Source organism: Microcaecilia unicolor, chromosome 4, assembly GCF_901765095.1.
Source record: "Microcaecilia unicolor chromosome 4, aMicUni1.1, whole genome shotgun sequence".
NCBI lineage: Eukaryota > Metazoa > Chordata > Amphibia > Gymnophiona > Siphonopidae > Microcaecilia > Microcaecilia unicolor.
The window spans coordinates 171,212,229-171,234,962 of record NC_044034.1 but is presented as its reverse complement, the minus strand read 5'-3'; the positions used below and the strand labels follow the sequence as shown (position 1 = coordinate 171,234,962).

At 43.6% G+C, this 22,734-nt stretch overlaps 1 protein-coding gene across 2 annotated transcripts in view; it reads left to right on the top strand.

Moving 5' to 3' along the window:
- Positions 1-22,734, top strand: part of ARNTL (aryl hydrocarbon receptor nuclear translocator like) — a 120,166-nt gene that overhangs the window by 17,310 nt on the left and 80,122 nt on the right. For both annotated transcript variants that reach the window (XM_030200964.1, XM_030200962.1), the window contains exon 2: positions 14,795-14,922. The gene's annotated coding sequence lies outside the window, so the exon portion shown is untranslated. The remainder of the gene's footprint in view (positions 1-14,794; positions 14,923-22,734) is intronic.

Below are 22,734 nucleotides of genomic sequence, written 5' to 3'. Positions count from 1 at the left end.
TTGATTTAGTTAAATTTTTATTTATTTATGTATTTATTTATTTATTTATTTATAACAGAAGGTCTATGGAGCTCTGTGCATTTCCCATTATGTGATGGTGCGGCCCACCAGGGATAGTACAAACCTTCATGTAGCCTTCTGTGCATAAAGGTTGCCTACACCTGGTCCATTCATAAATATGATGTGAATAGTAGAGGGAGCTAATGAACACCATAGCAGTATCATGTTCCCACTGACATGCAAAAATGAAGGTAGGAGTGTGAAGGGGTATGAGAAATAAAAAGCTTGCCCCCAGCTCAGATTTTAGTACATAGATATGCAAATTTAATGCTTCCTTCATTAATAGCTCCCCTTTACAGCTCATCCAAAAGTAAGCTATTGATTGGACAACGGATAGTAGCATCCTCGTCCCCCCTCCCCCCCCCCCCCCCCACACACTTCTTCCCCAGTTGACTTTAAACTGACAAGTCATAGTGCAGATGTGAGAGATGCCATAGAGTGTTCAACCCAGTTAATTACTCAACTGAATTCTGGTTCTAACATCACCATTCTCTTAAAAAAATGACAACATCCATCCAGTCTGCTCAGCAAGTCATTTATGCTGAAACACTGATTGGCATTTTGTCATTATGCCAACCACATACAGGTAGTTAAAATACTGCCTCAAGACTGCATAATATTTATAACCAAAAGTATTGCTAACAGTATTTAATTTGCTAATCTCAACATTAAGATTTTTCCCAACCTCCTTGAGATACGCAGCACCCTGATTCGTAGCATATGATAATAAAGCAATATATATTATGTAGACTTGTCTTTTTGCCATTTGCAGGACACAGACCATAGAAGTCCATCCGGCACTGGCCTTAGTTCCCAACTACTCTTGTCCAACATAATACCTCAGACAAACAAAACAAAAGTGGAAATCACCAAAGTGCAAATGTTCACGACTGTAAACAAAAGTCAGTAGTTAACCTCAGTGCAGCTAGAAGAATGTGACCCAACACGGGCCATGTTTCAGTACAGGCCTTCTTCAAGGGACCAATTTCTGTAGCACAAATGAATAAAGGAGGTATCAACTGGGGAAAAGGACAATCTTACATGCCTTCTTAACTGCAGCAAAATGGCGACTGCCCAGTTAAAGTTTTTTGGGGTGCCTCCATTTAGAGGCCCGATGATGTGATGGGCATCCCAATTCCATTACAAAATACTAGTATAAACCTACAATGGCATGACCATTTACATCAGATCAATGGCAGGAACAAATGTGCATATGCCTAGAGCAGCAGTTCCCAAACCTGGTCCCCCAGTCCCAGAGATTTCCATTCTTGGTCTGCCACCCCCTTTCTTCTACAGGCTGCCATCTTTTGAAGTGGCATGAAGAAAATTGCAGGGGTAATTCTGGGACTGAGCAAACAACATGCTCACACACTCTGCCTCCTGCCTATGTAGCCTTTGAGTGCACATTGATTAGGCTTTGCAGTTGCTCTTGGAACAAGCCTCTACAGCTACCTTGGGCTGCTTAGGAGGGGGTAGGGATCCCCAAAGCCAGAGTGAGAGAGCTTAGACAGATAGTGAGAGAAGATGTGGATTCATTGGCCCTTGGGTGGGAGTGGAGCCATCTAGAAAGGACTAGTTGCAAGTGTACTCTTAGGAATGTGACTATTAGTCAGTGCTTTTTTTGTAGGAAAAAAGGTACCGGTACTCAATATGGGTGGGGGTCACCGTATATGGCTCCGCCCATATGTTAGCCACACCCACAGTAGCCACACCCCTTATACCAGCCATGGTGCATATAAACAGGCATCATTGAAAATACTATACCAGTATAGGAGAAAAAAATAACTTGTGATTTTTTTTTTCTTTATAAATAATTTCTGTAAGCTGTTACAGCTCCAGTATACCCAGTGCAAAAAAAGACAGCAGATGTAAATTCTCAAATTGGACACATTCCAAACACTAAAATGAAAATAAAATGATTTTTCTACCTTTGTTGTCTGGTGACTTTGTTTTTCTGATTATGTTGGTCCCAGTCTCTGATTCTGCTGCTCTCTATCTGTTCCCTTAACTCCGTTTCCAGGGCTTCCATTCCATTTATTTCTTTACTTTCCTCCTTTCTTCTTCATTTCTTGCTCTACATCCATAGGTAAAAGCTGGGTCCTCCACAGACTTGACTGGAGGAGGTATAGAGTGGATCCAGTTTTTGCCTATTTTCTCCATCCATGTGCAGTTTTTCTCCTCTTTTCCCTTTCCCTCATCTCCGTCAGTATGCATCTCCTTCCTATTCTTCCCTCCCCTCCATCAATATGCATCTCTTCCTCTCTCTTCCCTCTCGTCCATCCATGTCCAGCATTTCTCCTCTCTCCTCCCCTCCATCCATGTTCATCTCACTTCCTTTCTCTTCCCTCTCCTCCATCCACGTCCAGCATTTCAACTCTCTCCCCTCCCCTCCATCCGTGTCCAGAATTTCTCGTCTCCCCTAAATCCATGTGCATCTCCTCCTCTGTCTTCCCTCTCTCCATCCATGTACAGCATTTCTCCTCTCCCCATACCCTCCATCCATGTTCATCTCACTTCCTCTCTTTCCTCCTCTCCATCCATGTCCAGCATTTCAACTCTCTCCCTTCCCCTCCATCCGTGTGCATCTCCTTCCTCTGTCTTTCCTTCCCTCCAGCATTTCTCTTTCCTGCCCTCCACTTCATCCATATCCATCATTTCTCCTCTCTCCCCTCCCCTCCGTCCATGTGTATCTCCTTCCTGTCTTCCCTCTCCTCCATCCATGTCCATCATTTCTTCTGCCCTCCATCCATCCATCCATGTCCAGCAACTCTCCTCTCTCCCCTCCCATCCATGTCCAGCGATTATCCTCTGGCCTCCCCTCCCATCCATGTCCAGAGATTCTCCTTTGCCCCTATCCTTCTCTCCCATCCATGTCCAGCGATTCTCCTTTGCCCCTATCCTTCCCTCCCATTCATGTCCACCGATTCTCCTCTGCCCTCCCCTCCATGTCCAGCGATTCTTCTTTGCCCCCATCCTCCTCCCTTCCATGTCAGAGACTTGCCCCAGCCTCCACCTGCCCCTGAGATCGTTCCAACCCCAGCCCCACCTGCCTGCCCTCAGCTCCCCGACTTTCCGTTCGTGCTCGCTACATTGAAATCTTCTACTTTTTACCCAAAGTCGCAGTGGCAAACCAGCAGTGAGATCAGCAAGCAGGCTCGCCTCCTCGTCGTTTCCCTTCCCTCTCAGCGTCCCGCCCTCCTCTGATGTAATTTCCTTTCCGCGAGGGCAGGACGCTGAGAGGGAAGGGAAGCGACAAGGAGGCGAGCCTGCTTGCTGTTTTCACTGCTGGTTCGCATCTGCGACTTCAGGTAAAAAGTAGAAGATTTCAACGCAGGGGGCACGAATGGAAAGTCAGGGAGCTGAAGACAGGCAGGTGAGCCGGCCCTCAGAAAAAAGGTGCCGGTATGCCGTACTGGTGTGTACCAGCACAAAAAAAGCATTGCTATTAGTTATTACTGATTTTCAAAGGCTGTGCCAGGCTCTGGCTTTCCTTAACTAAAAGAAACCTGCTTGAAAACCCTACCCTGACCCCAATATTCCATATCTCTTGTAAATTTACTGTTTTCAGTTGGGAGACTTAGCAGGTCAATGGGCTTCCTCTTGACTGTACAAAGATGTACACAGGCAAAAACAAAAATTCAGGTTTAATTTTTTTCCTGAAATTTTCCCAATTATGGAGGTGTTAGTGCACTCAAACCTGTGAATTAAAATTTTTATTGCACTCTAACAAGCAATGCGCCCTTCTCTAATTAATCCTATCTGATAAATGGAAATTGTGTGCCAAGGTGAAATGTACAGAAACAGGAGTCAATGTATATGTTGTATATATTTTTATTTTATGAAAGAACTGATTTTCTTAGGTCAAAGTATCCTATCTTGTGAAAGACATTTAATGCTACTCTGTGTAGGAGTTTCTGCCATGCGCTGGATGTGCGAGCACATTTCTTTCTGGGTAACATTTTGTTTTTGATAGTTTTGTACATGTATTTATTTATTGCAACACCTTTTGGGGTTTCAAGAACTGTAATCAGTATTTTCTGGTAATAGACCTGTTGCCGTTAACACTGGTGACCAACACTACTGGGCAGCATTTGACTTGATTCCTTGTGCCCAGAGCCAGCCCAGCCACTAGGTGGATCAGTCATCCACTTAGGGCAGCACAGTTTGGGGTCAGCACTGATGCAGCAGTCACAAAAGCCTGCATGGCTGGCTTGGGGCTTTGATCACCTATGTGTGCTCAAGGTCTGCCATCTTCCATTTTCAGAAACATGAAGTTTGGATGGGACAGAGTGCTGCAGACCTCGTACATGCACTAATGCTCAAGGCCCCCCCACTGGCTGGCTGCAGGACTCTTGTTGCTGTAGTTCAGCAGCAGTGAATGGGAGGGGAAACAAGTTTGGCCTGGTAGGTGAAGGGGAAGTGGCAGTGGTGTAGTTAGGATTGACTGGGCCCTCCTATAACACCATCACTCTCAAGTGGGGAGAAGAGGGGAGGATGCACATTTCCCTAAGCTGACATATAACAATTAATACATTCAGAACAAGTTGTCTGAGTGTTGCTTTGGTCCTAGTGTCTGTCTTCTGCTTTTCTGGGTTTTTTCTTAACTCTCTCCAGGGTCTCCCGTCCTTTTGACATTTCTTCTCTATGTCTACTATCCATTTTTCTATATGTCTCTATCCATTCTGTCCAGTGTCTCCCCTCTGTGTTCGTGTCCCTTTGCTCCCTCCAAAACCAGCATCCCTTTTGTGTCCTTGTCCTTCTTCATGGTTGGCTTCTCTCCTCTCTCTTCCCTTCCTCCTGTGCCTTCTGACCCACCACCCACCTTCTGTAGTCTGTCATCTCCCTCTCTCCCTCCTTTGAGCCAGCAACCTCCTGCAACATTTGGAGGACTGGCGGGGTGGGGGTGGGAGAGATAGACAGATGTCAGACCCATTCAGGTGCAAGGGGGGAGGGGTAGAGAGATACAGGACCTGAGTATAGGAGAGGGGGGGGGGAGGAAGGGAGTGCAGTTTCAGGCAGCTCCTATCATTGGGCAGCTCTGGGCAATTTGCCGGCCTCACTTATTGGTAGCTACTATGCCCCTGGAAAGTGGGGAAATGCTGGAAAGGTGGTGGGGGCAGGTGTGTAGAGAGAACAGATGCTGAACACCTCAAAGGGGGAGGGTGGTAGGGAAAGTAAAGGCAGATGGTGAAACCTCCTTGGGAGAAAAGAGAAGGGGAGATGCTGGACACCTGGGGGGTGCAGGAAAGAGAAGGGAGAATGCTGGACAAGGAGGGGGTAGACTACTGTGATGCTACTAGTTCCATAAAATGTTCAGCCTTGAAGTACTTGCCCTATGCTTGTGAAATATTGCTTTATAAAACTTTTAAATCTTCTTTGAAGACCTTTTATTTTTTTCAACAGGCTTTTGGAGAGTTCGGCTGTGATCTCTAGGGTCATGGGGATTGATCTTTTGATTTATGATTGTTTGACTGCTCTTGAATGTGGTATATAAAGGTAGCACAACATCACATTCATTGTAATCATAGTATTTGAGAAAGTTAAATGGTTGTAAAAATGGACGTAGCATAGTTTCAAGATTTCTCAAATTACATTTTTCCCCTTTTCTGTAATGAAGCCATACTTCTGCCAGTTTAAACTTGTCTTTGAGGTGTTATCCTGAAAAGTATTTAAAATTAAGAAAAAGAATACCTTTGTTTTGAAACCAAAAAAACAAAACAAAAAGCTACAAATTCACTGAAGAGTAAGATATCTGACTCACTAAATGCATGTCTGTCTAAACCTCAACTTCACGCTGGTGCCTAAGCAAATTCAATTGACCTACTTTTTGTTCTGACCTTGATTTGCTCACAGAGGTGTTACTGTACACACTGTTGGCTTCCCTGTATGACTAAGCCAATCACGTGACTTTATTTAGTCCTTAACAAAAAAAAAAAAAAAAGATGAGCCGTAGGCATTTCCGGTGTTTTGTTTCTGTTAATATTGTTTTAAAGAAAACCACTGTTTTTTTTACACACAAAAGAAAATGGTGCCGGGAGAATATCTATAGGTGCATACGTGTACTGTATAGTGCTGAGCTCTACAGACATAATGGAAGTGACAGGCATAACATGCTTTGAATTTGTTTCTCAGGAGCGCTTAATGAGGAAATGGCCTACCTGGCATTCTTTCAAGTAGGTCCTTGAAGTGCCTTGGCAGTAGATTCTGGGTTATAATTTGGAAGCAGTTAGACGTATTTACATCTGTTGGTGTTTAAAAGCCATACTACTTCCAAACACCATTTGGGTTTGTTTTTTGTTTTTAACAGGTAGCAAATTATGAGAAAAACACCAGGAAAGAGAGACTGCAAAATGAGTTTATAGTTAAGACTTATGGGTTATATCATCTTTAAATCTTTCTAAGTAGAGAAGGTGGTTTTTTTTTTTTTTTTTAATTCTAGTTGTAAAAATGCAAAGCTGATCTGTGACACTTTTCTTGTTGGTAGGGAACTGTTTTTTGTTTGTTTTTAGAAGCAGATGCATCTTTTCCAGTACAAAACTTTTGTTTGGATTCTCTCACTGGACTTGAAAGGAGATTGAAATTTGCTTTCAAGTACTTGATTACTCTGGATTTCTTCCTCTGAAATAACCACCTGCTGCTGTATCTTACCAGGCAGGGATGGCCTGTGGCTGATGTGGAGGGATATAGGGCCATGTGCAGACACTCATTGCAGGGGGCCATACACAACAGGTCATCTGTACAGCTGGAAGGAACTAGGCAGAAGACAAGAGGAACAAGAAAACATGTAATAAGGGCAGATCTTCCACATCACTTGGACAAAATGGAAACTCTATAGTACGCATAAAAGCTATTCATGATGGGACAGATGTACCACAGAGCTCTTCACATTTTGTATCTACGGGAAACATGTCTAGCACATTTGGCCCAATTAGATGCAAGATAGCAAATCACAACCAAAAGGAGAAGTTATCAATGTGGGCTGCTGCTGTTAAAATGGGTTATTTTAATTTTAACCTGGGTTATTAGTAACTAAGTCTTGTTGCCTAAAATAGGACCTGTCTAAGATAATATGAGTTAGTGGTAAAATAACCCACCTTTTTATTTACCATAGCCTAATTCACGTCTAAAAAGAGGTAGATGAGTCCCTGCTAAAACTAGATTTAGGATTATCAGAAATTGGTTTGTCATATCAGATTATTCCATCTCTCTGATGCTTGCAACAATATTTCATAAATGCATGGCCTAGCTTATCATTTTCCTTTTTCTGGGAATGGATTGAGCAACCCGCTGGCTCTGACAATTCTGATCTGGTAATAATACAGGGGTGTGAATGGGAAAAACTACTTGTAAACTGTTTTCTCTCTTGGGGGCAATGTCTCCAAATGGGTCAATTTTTCGCATACCATGATAGTAATGAACTTTGCTCTTAAGCCAGGGTATGTAGACGTTGATCTCAGTTCCTCAAATTTACTATTAATGCTCTCTGCAGTAATTGCATTGTGCCAAAGAGAGCTTCATTCTGGAGTTCCTAAGATGTAAAAGTATAAGTAACCTATCCAGGTGCACTCGAAAATTCCTTTTAATCAAGCCTGTGGCACCCAATGGGGAAATATGAATTGTTTATTTCTATATCTTTCAGCCACATTTTTTTGGTCATTGAATGCATTTCTTTGTACTTGAGGATCTTCTCGCTCTTTCTTCACAATTCAATCATTTGTGATTTGTACCTCTATGATCAATATCTCTTTTATTATTATGTTTGGTTTCCTTGCATCCATCTTTGTATCGGTTGGAATGGGGATTATTCTTCAAAATTCTGTTAGGGTTGTGATTCCAGTGCTTTCCAGTATAGCACTGTTGTAATGTTTCCAAAGTTTCTGCCGTGTGATGGAGATGTTGTGATTGTATCTGCTGTTGTATTTTATGTTACAACTTGTTTTTTTTTATATTTTTTTGTAAACAATGTTTTCTGCTTTGTTACTGAGAAAGGGATGATGTTTCTGCTTTCCATTTAGAACTTTACGAAAGACCTTATTTAGCAAAATCTCCCCATAAATATTTTCTGATGGTCCTTAAGCAGAAGACAAATTGTATACTTGTGTAGTATTCAACTAACAGCATTGTAAGGGCTGTTTTTCCAAAGCAACACTACCAATTAGCAGGCGCTGAATGCAAAGAAGCCCATGGGAATTGAATGGGCTTCTAAGCATTTAGGGCCCCTTTTAGCACTTGCCAAGCAGCCATTTCCTGGGGGAGCCCTTACCGCCTCCTATTTAGGAGCTGGTAAGGATTCCCGCGCTAACCCGGCGGTAACTGTGCTTCACATGGTTACTGCCTGAGTACTGCCAGGTACAGTGGGGGAAATAAGTATTTGATCCCTTGCTGATTTTGTAAGTTTGCCCACTGACAAAGACATGAGCAGCCCATAATTGAAGGGTAGGTTATTGGTAACAGTGAGAGATAGCACATCACAAATTAAATCCGGAAAATCACATTGTGGAAAGTATATGAATTTATTTGCATTCTGCAGAGGGAAATAAGTATTTGATCCCTCTGGCAAACAAGACCTAATACTTGGTGGCAAAACCCTTGTTGGCAAGCACAGCGGTCAGACGTCTTCTGTAGTTGATGATGAGGTTTGCACACATGTCAGGAGGAATTTTGGTCCACTCCTCTTTGCAGATCATCTCTAAATCATTAAGAGTTCTGGGCTGTCGCTTGGCAACTCGCAGCTTCAGCTCCCTCCATAAGTTTTCAATGGGATTAAGGTCTGGTGACTGGCTAGGCCACTCCATGACCCTAATGTGCTTCTTCCTGAGCCACTCCTTTGTTGCCTTGGCTGTATGTTTTGGGTCATTGTCGTGCTGGAAGACCCAGCCACGACCCATTTTTAAGGCCCTGGCGGAGGGAAGGAGGTTGTCACTCAGAATTGTACGGTACATGGCCCCATCCATTCTCCCATTGATGCGGTGAAGTAGTCCTGTGCCCTTAGCAGAGAAACACCCCCAAAACATAACATTTCCACCTCCATGCTTGACAGTGGGGACGGTGTTCTTTGGGTCATAGGCAGCATTTCTCTTCCTCCAAACACGGCGAGTTGAGTTCATGCCAAAGAGCTCAATTTTTGTCTCATCTGACCACAGCACCTTCTCCCAATCACTCTCGGCATCATCCAGGTGTTCACTGGCAAACTTCAGACGGGCCGTCACATGTGCCTTCCGGAGCAGGGGGACCTTGCGGGCACTGCAGGATTGCAATCCGTTATGTCGTAATGTGTTACCAATGGTTTTCGTGGTGACAGTGGTCCCAGCTGCCTTGAGATCATTGACAAGTTCCCCCCTTGTAGTTGTAGGCTGATTTCTAACCTTCCTCATGATCAAGGATACCCCACGAGGTGAGATTTTGCGTGGAGCCCCAGATCTTTGTCGATTGACAGTCATTTTGTACTTCTTCCATTTTCTTACTATGGCACCAACAGTTGTCTCCTTCTCGCCCAGCGTCTTACTGATGGTTTTGTAGCCCATTCCAGCCTTGTGCAGGTGTATGATCTTGTCCCTGACATCCTTAGACAGCTCCTTGCTCTTGGCCATTTTGTAGAGGTTAGAGTCTGACTGATTCACTGAGTCTGTGGACAGGTGTCTTTCATACAGGTGACCATTGCCGACAGCTGTCTGTCATGCAGGTAACGAGTTGATTTGGAGCATCTACCTGGTCTGTAGGGGCCAGATCTCTTACTGGTTGGTGGGGGATCAAATACTTATTTCCCTCTGCAGAATGCAAATAAATTCATATACTTTCCACAATGTGATTTTCCGGATTTAATTTGTGATGTGCTATCTCTCACTGTTACCAATAACCTACCCTTCAATTATGGGCTGCTCATGTCTTTGTCAGTGGGCAAACTTACAAAATCAGCAAGGGATCAAATACTTATTTCCCCCACTGTATGTTTTTCTTTAATAGAAAAACAAGACAAACTGAAATAATTAAGAAAACACAGGGGTATGTTTACTAAAGGTTGTTAAACCCTTAACATGTGGATAGTACTCAGTAACAGGTTACTGCAGAGCGCGTTAAAAGTATTGTGTGATATTTTGCCTTTTAGCACACGTTAACCCGTGCATTAACAATTTTCTTAGATTTTTTTTTAAAGGCGGTATGACATGAGTAGAGGACGGGCATTCCCATGTTATCCGGCTAGCCTGTTATGATTAGCACACACTAACCGAATAACAGAGTTAATGCAGAAGGATTTACACCCGGATTCTATATAGTGTGCCTAGAGATCCGTGCCGATTCTTTAACAACATACGTAACTTAATTGGCTTAACAAGTTAATCAGCGTTGATAACAGCTCTTAAGCTCTTAGCAAGCAATAATGAGCACTAATTGGCACTGATTAGAATTTATGTGCACAACTCACTAAGTATTCTGTAATGAAGTGCTCCAAACCTCTAATGTACACAGGCAAAAGGGGCGTGGTCATGGGTGGGGAAATGGGCATTTTGTGGGTGTTCTGAAATTTACGCACATAGTTACAGAATATGGCCCAGTGTGCCTAAACCTGTGCGCCAGGCTTTATGCCACGTTTTCATTGGTGTAAATGGATGCGCATAGTTTTAGGCACTGAGATATCAACTAAGCTTATTCTATAATCGGCAATAAATCTAGGCACCGTGTATAGAATATGCTTAGTTGGTACTGATTTCAGCTTTGAGTTTTTAGGCGCCACATATACAATCTGCTCCTTAATGCATCCTAAATAAGAGATAGTAAGTGCTTCCGCATTAGTCCTTAGCAGGTCCCACATCAAAGGGTTGATGTCAAGGGAGCGAGTTGGAGCATATGAAAATGGTTAACGAGACATGCCTGTTACAATGAAGCTGAACTATTTATATGGTTTTGGAGGTGAGGGGACAACCTCTTTTTGCCTACTTTTGCTTTTAAAAACTGGTGCAAAGTCCGTGGCTAAAGTGCACGTGAACTTTGGCCCAATGCAGACTATTTGAAAATGACCCCTTTGACAGGACTGACCTGCAGAGTAATCATCTCCATTTTTTTTATACTCATAAACGTCAGAGTATTTTGGTTTTGTTGCTCTTGCGTATACTTTTTTAAAGGCTTGTGGTCAATATTGGGAATATCATATTTTCATCCACACTCTCTTTGAATATGTGATAACACAGGCAGCACATGTTAGATTGTATCTGTAATATTTCCTATTTCATTGGAAAAGATGGGGTACAAATGTTGAAATAAAAATCAAACATATAAACGGCAAGTGACCGACTCACCTGCAAATGCGCAGTAGAGACTTCCCTCTCTGTCCCGTCCTCGCGTCAAGACATGATGACGTCAGAGGGCGGAACAGAGAGGGAAACGGAGTCAGAGTCACTGTCGGATGCTGCCACCTGGAAACGAACATCGCACGCACCAACCTCCACCCTCCCCCCTCCCCCCTATCCCCGCAGCCGCTCCCGCCCTCCTCTGTATCGGGCCCCCTGCACTGACCTGACAGCGCCTCTCACCTCCGTGTGAAAGCACTGCAGGCAGCAGTAGATTGCTCTGCTGCTGCCTGCAGCGCTTCCACACGGAGGTCAGTGCAGGGGGCCCGGCACGGAGGGGGGAGGGAGCGGTGGCGAGGAGGGTAGCTGGAAATCTTGCCCGTTTTAACGGGCTTAACGGCTAGTAAAATAATAAACAACAAAAATGGGTAGAAATAGAGTTATATCTAATGTGGGATCTGAGCATGTTATTAGTAAAATTCATTGCAAATGCCCTAGCCACCATAATGCTCTAGCTGGCCACATCTTCTCCCGTTCTAAATGTAGATTTTGCTGCATTTGTTGTCTGATGAAAAAGAATCATTGTGAAACTTTAGATAAATGAAGCAGCAGCTTGTATTATTTATTTAGATTTTGCTCACACCTTTTTCAGTAGTAGCTCAAGGTGAGTTATATTCAGGTACACTGGATATTTCTCTGTCCCAGGGGGACTCACAATTTAAGTTTGTACCTGAGGTAATGGAGGGTTAAGTGACTTGCCCAAGATCATAAGGAGCAGCAGTGGGATTTGAACTGGCCACCTCTGGATTGCAAGACTGGTGTTCTAACCACTAGGCCACTCCTCCACTCCACTTGTAATAAGCAGTGTTGAGAACCGAGAAGGAAATGAGTTCAAGCAATATACACAAAGTATGTATAAAAAGTACTTTGGTCAGGCTGAGTCAAAAAATCAAATTGAAACACTCTCCATCATCATGCAATACTGAAATATAATGCCTTTCACCAGCTGTGCAAGATTGAAGTATAGCACCATTCACCCTTAGAACTCTTAGATTAAACCATTTACCTGGGGGCACTGTTCCCTCTAAGCCACGGGTTCTCAACTAGAGAGTTGCATGGGGTCAGAAATGTACCCATCCCTACCCATCCCCAATGGAATCTTACCCATACCCACCTGTACCCGCTAAGATCCATTCCATCCCCACAATTAATCTCCTCCATTCCCACCCATACTCGCAGGAGTCAATGCTATTATTTACTTGCTCACAGCCCTCTGTTTCCTCCCAACCCCAACAGCCTCCCATGGGTTTTTGGATGGTATTTACTATTCAATCAATGAGTGTTCCAAGCCTCAATCTGGTGTGCCTCTCTGGGCATTTCACGCCTCAGTCTGGAGTCACCAGAGATTTTGACTACACTCCTGTGAGAATCCCGCGGTAATGTCTTCCATCCCCGTGGGAATCCCATGACGACTTCTTCCATTCCTGTGGGAATCCAGCAATCCCTATTTCCGTGCAGCTTTCTATTCTCAACCCAGGCCTCTGGCTACATATGTTTCAAGATTCCCACATTACATTTACATTTATATTCTGCAATTACCTAATAGTTCAATGCAGATTACAGTAAGAAAAACAAACTGATCAATCAGACTGGGAAAATTACAAGGACACCCAGCACATTGCATTATTATAAAATACAAAAAATTCAGAATTTTAGTTTCTTCCTAAACTTTGAATAGTTAGATTCTAATCGAGCTCCATTTGGTAAGGAGTTCCAGATACTGGATTCTTGATATTTCACTCTTAGTACTGAGGGAAAGTTAAGTTTTAACTGACTCTCCACTCAAAGGCAGTTTCTTAATGTAAAGAATGATACTAAAGACATTAGTGATGGCGGAGCTAAACCATATAACACATTGTAAACCCACGCAGATTGTTTAAACAACGATCTTGCCTCTATAGGAAGCCAATGTAATTGCCTTAACAAGGGGGTTACACTATCCCATTTCAAGCGAAACGTATAAGCCCATGCTTCCACCACATCGAAACAATTCTGGATCAACATAATTGGAACTAGCTCCTTATTGTCCACTGGGATAAATCGTGTGAGGTCATCTGCATAGATGTAATAATTTACTTTCAAATTGCAGAAATATCTATCTAAGAACATATCAACACATGAGAAGTGCTACCTTAGTTCTTTTCTGTGTACAATTTTGACATCAGCACATCACTCTTAGCAATGAGATATGTGACTGTTGCCAAGTCAGTGTTACAAAATCTGCATTTGTCTGTTTAATTAGATTTGTGGGTTTTTTTTTTCTTTTTAATGCTGGCTTTGAACCATCTTGTCTGTAGTCTATCCTGTGCTGGTAACCTAATTTCCAATGTGCTTTGGTAGCCTTCTCTGTAAAATGAATCCTGTTTATTACCTTTGTATTTAGCTGCTTGTTTCTCTCCTTAGCATTTCCTTTCTTCCTTTTTGTATTGCCAGTATCATGCTGAATGAGAGCACTCTTAAGGTGTTTTGTTTAGTTACAGAATGTCTGAACAATATGGGGGGGGGGGGGGGGGGGGGGGGGGGGGTAACCCTTTCCTTTCCTTTCCTTCCTTCCTTCCTTCCATCTACAGTCTTTTAAAGAGGGTAGTTCTTCAAAGCTGTCATGTCCCAGGGAAGCTCGGGGATTGGCCATTTATATTTTCTGGGGAGTGAGCCATTCTTCCAAACAGCTCTGGGATACAGTGTTTTACACAGCTGGTGCACTGAGAAAGGCAGGGACAAATCAAACTCAAGTATACATATAAAGTATCATATACCATGTAAAATGAGTTTATCTTGTTGGGCAGACTGGATGGACCGTTCAGGTCTTTATCTGCCGTCATTTACTATGTTACTATGCTACTATGTTAAACAGGATTGGGGACAGTGGGGAACCCTGAGGAACCCCACTGATAGCTCTCCACAAGCCCAATAGATGGCCCTGATATTTCACTCTGTAAGATCTACTCTTCAAGAACAAATATGCATGAGATAAATTTGCATACACTGCCTTTATTTTATGCAGATCTCTCTCATGCACATTTGTTAAGGGTATCACGAAAACCTGACTGGCTGTGTGTGTCTAAGCTGAGCGTGAGTTCTCCACCTACAGTCCTGCCACTGAGGGTTGCTGTTTCACTATCACATTTTCAACAGTAAGAAACAGGCAAGCTCTGCAAAACTCCAGGGAACCTGTCTGTCCCTAGCAAATGAAAGCACAATAGTGAAGCACCACCACCCACTGGCAGTAATGAGGTTGGAGGACTCCTGCTTAGCTTAAAGGAAACAGTGCCTAGGAGATGTTCTTTTGGCATCGTGCCTAGAGTTTTGAGGACAATATGTTAACTGATTGGAATATAGGAATAGAAAATGATTTTAAAGTTCCCTAAATGCATTTGTCTTGTGTCTAGACTTGGAAAGCCGTAGATCAGCAGGAGACGGGCATGAAACAAGTTCTAAGGTGACTGGTTACATCTGCCTCATCAGCAGGCTAATCCCTCCAGACTGGTGGATATCGGTTTTCAGACAAAGTTCTCAAGTAAGAACTTCTCATTTTGCCTTGCTAGTTTTGTTTTCGTATTTCTTCTTTAGATTTCTTTTTATAGTGTTTGAGGGCTCAGTTATCCAGAATCTGTTTGGCCTCTGGAGATTAAGAATTTGGGGAAAATCTGAATACCAACTTGTAAAGTACTGGGGGGAGGGGGGTTAGCATGCCCAAAAAGAATAGAAAAATAGTCATGGCCTGTAGAAAGCTATTGGGAGTGCCCAGAAGGAGGTGTTCCATTGATTCTTCTCCATGCTTTCAAATGTTTGTTTACATATAAACACGTGTGCTTTTTGTATACTTTCTCCAGTCCTTAGACCTGAATGAGGTTGCTCTTGCTCCTGGCTGGCACAAGCTCATTTGGAGTATTACTACAAGCTGTGCCGCTTCTATTCATGCCTATGCATGCCATTCTTGACATGCTTAAGGGGAAGCTAAGAAGGTTAGCTGCAACAAACCTTCTTTTAATCTATTGAGAAATACCTGAAGTCTTTGTTAGCAATCTTCCCTTATTTTGAAAAAGCTGGATAGTTTTTGCAATGCAAACTTACTTTTGTTTTTGACCCAGTTGTCCTCTTATTCCTTCGGGCTTCCAGCCCAGTCAGAACCACTGACTGGGATCTGCCATCATGGCCTTCATTCACAACTACCCAGCAATTCAACATTCATTCCCCCCCCCCAACCTTTTTATATCCTCTCTAAATCTGAAATGCCTGGATTAAAGTAAATGACAGTCTATTTCTGGAGGCCATGCATGGAATCCTGCTATCCTGGGCCCTAATTGCATCCATTATATTGCATACTATAACTCCACTACTTATTCCTTGGAGCTGTGAACACTGCAAAAGCTGTTTGTCTCATCAGGCATCTGAGTGCCTGTCACCTCCAAAAGGTGGCCCTGTATCCAAATGCTTATATTAGTCTATATAACAGTCATACTCTCTCTTATCCTATTATGACCCTTAGGGGGTCTTTTACGAAGCGGCGGTAAGCCCAACACGGGCTCACCACTCGCTAATCCAGAACTACCGCCGGGCTGCACACGCCACTTCCGGCAGTAATTGGGCAGTGCTGCATGCTGCCCGGTTACAACCGGGTTAGCGCGAGAGCCCATACTGGCACCTCAGTGGTTCACTTTTATCCGCTGCAGTAAAAGGGGGGGGCCTCAGCGTGTGTCAAAAACATACACTGATGCCAGCGTAGGTCCCCTTATACCGCAGCTTGGAAAAAAGGACCTCTTAGGTTTTATTTCCCATCTGTACACCCTCTTTCAGTCATTGTTACATCTCATGTGCTGATCCTTGTACGTACATGCATTAAGATGTGTGTACTAACATATACCTCTTGTCCACTCGAATGTGCAACTCACATTCATTTATGGGACTATGGATACACTACTGCATCAAGTCAGACAAGCTAATGTTATAAGTACATAAGTATTGTCATACTTGGATAGACTGAAGGTCCATCAAGCCCAGCGTCCTGTTTCCAACAGTGACCAATCCAGGTTACAAATAACTGGCAAGATCCCAAAACAGTACAATACATTTTATGCTGCTTATCCTAGAAATAGGCAATGGATTTTCCTTGTCCATTTCAATAATGGTTTATAGACTTTTCTTTTAGGAAGCTATCCAAACCTTTTTTAAACCCCGCTAAGCTAACTGCTTTTACTGCATTCTCTGTCAACGAATTCCAGAGTTCAATTACACGTTGAGTGAAGAAATATTTTCTCTCATTCATTTTAAATTTACTACTTTGTAGCTTCATTGCCTGCCCCGTAGTCCTAGTATTTTTGGAAAGAGTAAACAAGCGATTCACGCCTACCCGTTCCTCTCCACTCATTATTTTATAGACCTCTATCATATCTCCCCTCAGCCGTCTTTTTCTCCAAGCTAAAGAACCCTAGCCGCTTTAGCCTTTCCTCATAGGGAAGTTGTCCCATCCCCTTTATCATTTTTGTCGCCTTCTTTGTACCTTTTCTAATTCCACTATTGGGATCATTTTCGAAAGAGAAGGACGTCCATCTTTCGACATAAAATGGAAGATGGACGTCCTTCTCCCAGGGACGTCCAAATCAGTATAATCGAAACCCGATTTAGGACGTCTCCAACTGCACTCTGTCGCAAGGACGGCCAAAGTTCAAGGGGGCGTGTCGGATGCATAGCGAAGGCGGGACTTGGGTGTGCCTAACACTTGGATGTCCTTGACACATAATCGAAAAAAACAAGGATGTCCCTGACGAACACTTGGACGTTTTCACCCAGACCTGTTTTTCTTACGACTAAGGCACAAAAAGGTGCCCGAAATGACATGATGACCACCGGAGAGAATCAGGGATGACCTTCTGTTACTCTCCCAGTGGTCACTAACCCCCTCCAACCCTCAAAAAACATCTTTCAAAATATGTCGTGCCAGCCTCAGATGTCATACTCAGGTCCATGACAGCGCATGCAGGTCCCTGGAGCAGTTTTAGTGAGTACTGCAGTGCACTTCAGACAGGCGGACCCAGGCCCAGACCCCCCCCCCCCCCCACCTGTTACATTTGTGGAGGGAACAGCGAGCTCTCCAAAACCCACCACAAACCCACTGTACCCATATATAGGTGCCCCCCTTCACCCGTAAGGGCTATGGTAGTGGTGTACAGTTGTGGGTAGTGGGTTTTGGGGGGGGGGGGGGTTGGGGGGCTCAGCACACAAGGTAAGGGAGCTATGTACCTGGGAGCATTTTATGAAGTCCACTGCACTGCCCCCTAGGGTGCCCGGTTGGTGTCCTGGCATGTCAGGGGGACCAGTGCACTACAAATGCTGGCTCCTCCCACGATCAAATGGCTTGCATTTGGCCGTTTTTGACATGGACATATTTGGTTTCGAAAATTGCCGAAAGTCAGAAACATCCATGTCTAGGGACGACCAAATTCTAGGGACGTCCAAATTTAAGGATTTGGATGTCCCTGACAGTTTTTTCGAAACGTCCCTCTATTTCTTTTTTGAGATGCGGTGACCAGAAATGCACACAATATTCGAGGTGCAGTCGCACCATGGAGCAATAAAAAGTCATTATAACGTCCTTATCTCACACCCTCCTTTCACACCACACACAGAGTACCAGAGGACTGATGTGGTAGCTAAATTTTCAGGATCCTGTCATGATACCCAGAGCACACTGTACTAATAGATATGATATAATCTGTGAGATCAAGCTTTGATGGATAAACATAGAAGAAAATAAGGTCTTATGTAGTGTTGTGACAGAGGTGTGACATGAAAGATTTCATGTTGTGTTTGCAGGTGACAGGGGTGACGTGGAGGGGCATAATTGAATGGGGCGCCCAAGTTTTCCTGAGGATGTTTTCGCAGGACGTCCCGGCAAAGGGGCGGGGAAACCTGTATTATTGAAACAAGATGGGCATCCATCATTCGTTTTGATAATACGGTTGGGGATGCCCAAATCTCAACATTTAGGTCGACCTTAGAGATGGTCATCCTTAGAGATGGTTGTCCCCGGTTTTCGTCGATAATGGAAACCGAGGACGCTCATCTCAGAAACGGCCAAATGCAAGCCCTTTGGTCATGGGAGGAGCCAGCATTCGTAGTGCACTGGACATGCCAGGACACCAACCGGGCACCCTAGGGGGCACTGCAGTGGACTTCAGAAATTGCTCCCAGGTGCATAGCTCCCTTACCTTGGGTGCTGAGCCCCCTCAAAACCCACTACCCACTACCCACAACTGTACAACACTACCGTAGCCCTTACTGGTGGGTACAGTGGGTTTCTGGTGGGTTTTGAAGGGCTCACATTTACCACCACAAGTGAAACAGGTAGGGGGGCGGATGGGCCTGGGTCCGCCTGCCTGAAGTGCACTGCACCCACTAAAACTAATCCAGGGACCTGCATACTGCTGTCAGGGAGCTGGGTATGACATTTGAGGCTGTCAAAAAATATTTTTTAGGGTGGGAGGGGTTTAATGACCACTGGGGGAGTAAGGGGATGTCATCCCCGATTCCCTCTGGTAGTCATCTGGTCAGTTCGGGCACCTTTTTGAGGCTTGGTCGCAAGAAAAAATGGACCAAGTAAAGTCGGCCAAGTGCTCGTCAGGGATGCCCTTCTTTTTTCCATTATCGGCCGAGTACGCCCATGTGTTAAGCACGCCCCAGTCCCGCCTTCGCTATGCTTCCAACATGCCCCCGGGAACTTTGGTCATCCCCGCGACAGAAAGCAGTTGGGGACACCCAAAATCGGCTTTCGATTATGCCGATTTGGGCGACCCTGGGAGAAGGATGCCCATCTCCCGATTGTGTTGAAAGATGGGCGTCCTTCTCTTTCGAAAATAAGCCTGTTAGTCTTTAGGGAAGACTGGGTGGGGGGGGGGGGGGAGGGACAACAGTAAAGAGCAGCTGTAGTCAAAACAAGACAATAGGTCCCAAGAGCAAAAAAAATATATAGCAGAATTATAAAGAAGAGTGACCAAAATTATAAAGAGGATGGAACTCCTCCCATATGAGGAAAGGCTAAAGAGGTTAGGGCTCTTCAGCTTGGATAAGAGATGGCTGGGGTGGGGTGGGGGTATGTTTGAGGTCTAAAAACTCCTGAGTGGTGTAGAACAGGTGGAAGTGAATTGATTTTTCTCTCTTTCAAAAAGTGCGAAGACCAAGGGACACTCAATGAAATTACATGGAAATACTTTTAAAACAAATAGGAGGAAAGTTTTTCACTCCAAGAACAGTTAAGCTCTGAAATAGAGAAGGACTTAAGGACAAAGTTTGTCCCCTTCCCTGCAAGCTCTGTCTCTGACCATGCCCTGTCCCCTCGCAGGCCCTATCTCTGTCCCTACCCTGTCCCCTCGCAGGCCCTATCTCTGTCCCTACCCTGTCCCCTCGCAGGCCCTATCTCTGACCATGCCCTGTCCCCTCGCAGGCCCTATCTCTGTCCCTACCCTGTCCCCTCGCAGGCCCTATCTCTGACCATGCCCTGTCCCCTCGCAGGCCCTATCTCTGTCCCTACCCTGGACCAGCAGGCCCTGTCCTCATCTGCAGAAGCCTCAAACACTTATGATTTTATATTTAAATCTTTACATTAAAGTATAAAAAGGAACAATATTCTGAGCAACTGGTTATAAATCACAAATAGAAAACAATAATAACAACTAACAGCTAACAACTATAATAACCCCCCCCCCCTCCCATCACCACCCTATACCTTTCCAACCCCAACAATATCGGACTTCCCAAGAAACCCTAATCCATCCTGTTAAAATGTCCAGAGGTACAAAATACAATCCACTCTGTATGCCCTACTTGGGGAGAAATATGTCCTATGAATCTCTGTTATGAGTTTTTAATCTGTGGATAAATAATAAGTCATCAACAATCTCAGGATTCAGTCTAGCCCTCCTGTCTTCCACAATCCTTCCTACAATAGAAAATATCTTCTCGGAAGGAGTGCTGGTATCAGGAATGCACAGGATCCCCTGTGTAAAGTTTGCTAGTTTTGACCAGCACTTTTGCTTGTTTTTCCAAAAAATCAAAACATTGTCATCTTCATCACTTAAACATAAATAACTGTCCAATTCATTAATAGCCTTCAAAGTAGAGAATGACACAGGGACAAAGTTTGTCCCTGTCCAATGGGCTCTGTCACCATCCCTTCCCCGTCTCCATAGGCTCTGTCTCTGTCCCTGCCCATGTGGATACCGCAGGTCGCCATCCTCGTGTCATTCTCCACTCTGGAACTCGTTACCAGGGGATGTGGGAACAGTGGTTAGCATATCTGAGTTTAAAAAAGGTTTGGACAAGATCCTGGAGGAAAAGTCCATAGTCGGCTATTGAGATAGACATGGGGGAAACCACTGCTTGCCCTGGAATTGGTAGCCTGGAATGTTGTTATTATTTGGGTTTCTCATATGAAAATAAAATACTCCAGAATTCAAACCCATAAAGTATACAGATTTTTAATTTTAAAGCATTTAAACAATATCACACCATACTCACTCAAACCATGCATTCATACCAATCAGACCACATAATCAATACAACAAATGATAACCAAAAAATCACAAGATCTGAACAAATGAGTCCAATGTTGACTTGCTCATTAGAATAAAATTCTAACATGGGTTAATTAAGGGGAAAAAAAACCCTACTCCATCAACATATTCTTGTCAGAAAAATTTATATATTCTGCTGATCTCACCCAAACATTATCCCATCCAGTTTATTTTTGTTTATCCCCAGTATTTGAATTCATGTATATTTGGGTTTCTGCCAGGTACTTGTGTCCTGGAAGCAGGATACTGGGCTAGGTGGACCATTGATCTGACCCAGTATGGCTATTCTTATTCTTATTTACCTGCAGGTAAAGTGGGCCATTTTCAAATAGCCTGTTTTCCTTTTACAGGATTGTTCTGGGAGGGGTAAGAAAAGGGAAAGGGGGATGGAATTTGATATACCACCTTTCTGTGGTTACAATCAAAGCAGTTTTACATATTTATACAGGTACATATTTTGAATGTGGGGCAATGGCCCAGAGTCACAAGGAGCTGCAGTGGGAATCAAACCCAGTTCCTCAGGTTCTCAGGCTGCTGCACTAACCAATAGGCTGGTGTTAGGGTGAGGAGGAGTGGCCTAGTGGTTAGGGTGGTGGACTTTGGTCCTGGGGAACTGAGGAACTGAGTTTGAGTCCTGCCACAGGCAGCTCCTTGTGACTCTGGGCAAATCACTTAACCCTCCATTGCCTGCCGCATTGAGCCTGCCATGAGTGGAAAAGTGAGGGGTACAAATGTAAAAAAAATAAAAAATCCTGATTAAGTTTAAATTATCAAAATCTCAAGGGGGGCCTAGGGGCCTGAAGCTTAATGGAGGAGTGCAAGGCTGAAAGTTCACCTCTGGTGCCTAATATCCTTGCACTGGTCCTGGTAATAGTTGGTATCCTCCTCTTGCCCTGCCTGTTAACTTCTCTCCTACACTCCTGGCTCAGAATAACACTGTAATAATGCTCATCATTCCAGCAGAGCTATTGAGTGCATGCTTGGAGTTTTGAAAGCACATTTTAATTACGTGAATGAACCATGCTGCAGGCTTTCTGCCAGTGACTTTTTTTGGTTAGTTTCTGATTTCAGCATAGAGGAGACATTTCTCTAAATCCTGCATATATCATTCTTTATTTTGGTTTAAATAGGAAAGTATATTTTATACTATAAATGAAATATTCCAACTTCTCTGATCAATTTCTGCACTGATTTTTATGCAGTTGAGTTATGTAAGTCTTTTGAGCAAATTTAAATGAGATCATATGGTGACAAACTCATGGGCATGAGTTTTTGACGTTTTTCCTGTGGTATGAGTGAACATCTCAAATGGAGTACTGGTATATGCTATTCTTGCAGCCATATTGATCCTGGAGAAAATTTGGATCCCTACTAGATTACTGTATCTTTTAAGAGGACCAATATAATACAAATTGTACATAAGCGTTCGAGACCTCACAGGTGGTCCCTTCTTCAGATGGACTATGTTGAAGGCACATCATCTAAAAGGGTTGATGCGAAGGGAGTGAGTTGTAACATATGAAAATAGTTAACAAAACATGTCTATTATAATGAAGCTGATATTTCTATATGGTTTTGTGTGGGGGGGATAACCTCTTTACATAAGAGTTGAATTTTTTTTGGTATACGTGAGATCTGAAAGGCATTGTAGTCATGCAGATTTTTTTTTTAAATGTGTGTGATTAAAATATTTAAATTCTAACTCAATGTCTTTCTGCCAGATATTTCTTATTCACAAATTTAATGGAACTGAGCATTTA